The 3,592-nt window shown below is 40.9% G+C and overlaps 1 non-coding gene across 1 annotated transcript; it reads left to right on the top strand.

Moving 5' to 3' along the window:
* Positions 1-477: 477 nt before the first annotated feature.
* Positions 478-549, top strand: Trnaa-ggc (transfer RNA alanine (anticodon GGC)). The gene has a single exon. It is a non-coding gene; the product is annotated as a tRNA-Ala (tRNA).
* Positions 550-3,592: the final 3,043 nt, after the last annotated feature.

Raw genomic sequence — 3,592 nt, 5'->3', positions numbered from 1 at the left:
AGTTACTTTGGAAACTCTACATGAAGGTATATAATATATCTATAAAGTAGAATGACAATTCAATTTATATCAAATTTTTATTATAATAAAAAATTACAATTAATTTTCAGATAATTTAAAAATCCAAAGATGATAAAAGAACTATTTTCTAGTATCAAAAGCGAAAATATCATTGAATCAAGTAACACAAAATGTACACTTTTTAAAGAAGAAATGGTACTTATATACTCTATTCAAAGTAAAGTTAATAAATATAGATGGATCTTTACGTAAAGTTAATAAATATAGATGGATCTTTACGCATCAACATCCGCGCATGGGCTCACATCGCCGAGTATAACTTATCATGTTTGTAAATATTGGAGCCGAATATAATTTCAAATTATTTGAAATCACGCGGGGTTGAAAAATCGCGTTCTTCGATTTATCTATCAGGAGGTTTATATAAACAAATAGACGAGTGAGGTATCGGTGTGGGGCTGAATAGCTCAGTGGTAAGAGCAGTCGCCCGGCAAGCGAAAGACTCGGGTTCAATTCCCGATTCAGCGACTTCGCCCCGATATTTTTTCTCGTCTACATCTCTTTGGAGGGTTATAGAGCGGGTTTTTTTAGAGGTCTCAAAAATGAGAATCTAGAAAATATGTGCTCTGGGTATTAATTAAAAATTCTTTCGTGAAAAGAATTAATTTCTTTACGCAGTTTCTTTACGCATCAACATTCGCGCATGGGCTCACATCGCCGAGTATAACTTATCATGTTTGTAAATATTGGAGCCGAATATAATTTCAAATCATTTTAAATATAGATGGTTTATTCCGGAGTCCCTCGAGATTGCCGGGGTGTTTTCCAGGGACCACCAAACCCTTTACAAACTCCCTCTTACTTCCTGTACATAACATGTTTTTCTCTTACATAAATACACGATACATCGCCCAGTTATCCCCCATATCTTCTCTCCTCCATCCCTCTGGTTCCTCGCCTCCTTTTGTCTAAAAAAACCCCTTCCTCCTTCCTCCGCAAACCTGGCCATTTTACGACCTCACATACTGATCCCCTCTCCCTCCCTCCGGCCCACCCTTTCTCTCTCATCATCTGTCTCTCTTCTACTCCCCTCTCCCTTTCTCTTAATTCCCCTCTTCTTTTCTCCTTCCTCTTCCTCCTTTCTCTCCTCTTCCACTCTCCATTGCTTCCCCTCTTCCGTCCACTCGCCTTTCCTCTTCCCTATCTCTTTCACTTTCTGCTTCCTCATCTCCTCTTCCTCCCCGTTCTCTTCTCCATTTTGACACGCTCTTCTCTCTTCTCCGCTCTCTCTTCTCTCCTCTCCTCTCTTCCCCTTGCCACTCTATCTTCCTTCTTTCCTCCAATTCCTCCATCGTCTCTTTTCTCTTCTCACATTCCGCCTCTCCTTCCTTTTTTTTCCTTCTATCCTCTATCTCTCCCTCCTTCTTTCTCCTTTCCTTCAACTCCTCGTATATCCCCTTCACTACTGACAGCATCTCCACCATGCCCTCCTTCAGCTCCTTCATTTCACTCCTTATGCGCCTCAGCTCCTCTAGCTCTCCCTGCCCTTTCCTCTTCGGACCCATTTCCCTTCGCCTTCCTTCGCGCAACCAAATCTCTTCCTCTCCAGCCAATCTTCCACCTTCACTTTTCTCAAATTACTTTCCCTCCTCCTTTCTTCATTCTACCCACACATTCCACTATTTCCTTTTTTTTATATCCCCGTCTCTCCTCTAACCTCTCAAACACACATGTCTTAGCCAGCTCGCTCGCCCTTATCATAATCGATATCCCTGCTCGCCGCCTTCCTCGGTATCGATATATCGGGATCATTTTCCGCTACACTCTCTATCCGTCTCCTGTCACCATCTGCCGTCTGCCGTCTGCCATCGGTACTCCACACTCATCTCCCTCCGCCGCACCGCTCCCTCGCACCGCTCTTTCCTTACCGACCTGTGTCTTCCATCCTCTTCCCGCTCCCCTCTGCCCCCCGCCTCTACTCATTATCCTCGTACCTCTTTCCTTTCTTTCTTTATCACTTCTTTCCAGTCACTCCTCTCTCGATTCCTCTCGAAGCAAAACTCCTTCACTATCTTCCCTCTTCCTTTGTTATTCCCTCGCTCTTCTCCACGTTCCACTCACATCCTTGCCTTTCTCTTGCCATCAAAACTTCCACATCATCCTTCCCGTCCTCTCATTCCGACTTTTTCGTCCTCATATTTCCTTACTCCATTTGTCCATCACCTCCACTCCACTTCCTCATACGACAAATTCCCTCCTCTTATCGCTCTGCTCTTTGTTTCACTCCAAACTATCCTTATCAACTCATTACTCCGCTATTTCTCTGACCTCTCATTTCACACGTACTCTACATCCGCCCAAGTTAATAAATATAATTATCATCCTTTTACGTCCAACATTTACTGCGATGGAGCTAACATTAATAACTAGTCTGTTTCCCCATGAAGTCCTTCTTCGTAGTAACTTAAAAGGAGGTTCCAGTAAAATCAACAAGGGTAACGAAAATAAAGCTGTTTTTACGGCACTGAATTCGCGAATCCTTAATGCTTTAATGTATAATTAATTAAGCTTCAAGAATATTATAATATAAACATTAATACGATAATATATTTAAAATATACTTATTTTTAAAAAATTACGTAATAGTATAATTAAATAATTAACGTAAACTATTAAAGTTCTTAAACATAAAATTGAACTACGATTGCATATTTACGCATGTTTTTAAAAATAATCTTACCAATATTCTATTTCATTATTTATTTTCTCTCCCCCTCCCTCCCTCCCTTCTTCTCCCTCTCTCTCTCTCCTTCCCTCACCCTTTCCCTCTTTCTCTCCCTCCCTCTCCCTCTTTCTCCCCTGCCTCCCTGCCTCCCTCTCCCCTTCTCCATCCCTCACCCTCTCCCTCTCTCTTCCTTTCCCTTTCTCTTCCTCTCTCTTTCTCTCCCTCTCTCCCTTCCTTCCTTCCTCCCTTCCTCTCTCCCTCCCTCCCTTTCTCTCTCTCTCCCTCTCTCTCTCTCCCTCCCTCTTTCTCTCTCCCTCCCACCCTCCCTCCCTCCCTATCTTATAATATTAACATTATTCATAAAATATGTGTTATAAATACGTGATATACGTGCACACACGCGCACACGTGCACACACACACACACAAATAATTTATTAAATTTATAAAATATAAATATATTCTTACGTAACACACTACAAATATGTGTCTCTTCTTTATATATTTCCCCAACGGCAAAAAATGATTTTAATTACATATATGCATTTAATTTAATGCAATATATGCAATAAATTTATATTTTATATATATTTTAGAGATTTATATTTTTATATATATTTTATTTGTAAAAAATTGGTAAATTGGTTTAATCCGGACTCCCTTCAGGGTTTGCCGCGTATGTCAACCTTTTTACAACATACCTTCCTATACCCTTTTCCTCTGCTACCATCTCCTGACGGAGGATGGCTTATCCCTTTAACTTCAACCACAAAGTTCGTTTTATCTGCGGTCAAAGAGACCTACTGTTTACTGCCAGTTCCGAACGGCCTACTAGATAGAGAAAAGT

This window comes from Anoplolepis gracilipes, chromosome 6, assembly GCF_047496725.1.
Source record: "Anoplolepis gracilipes chromosome 6, ASM4749672v1, whole genome shotgun sequence".
Classification (NCBI taxonomy): Eukaryota; Metazoa; Arthropoda; class Insecta; order Hymenoptera; family Formicidae; genus Anoplolepis; species Anoplolepis gracilipes.
The sequence above is the reverse complement of the archived record's forward strand: the minus strand, read 5'-3'. Positions and strand labels throughout refer to the sequence as shown.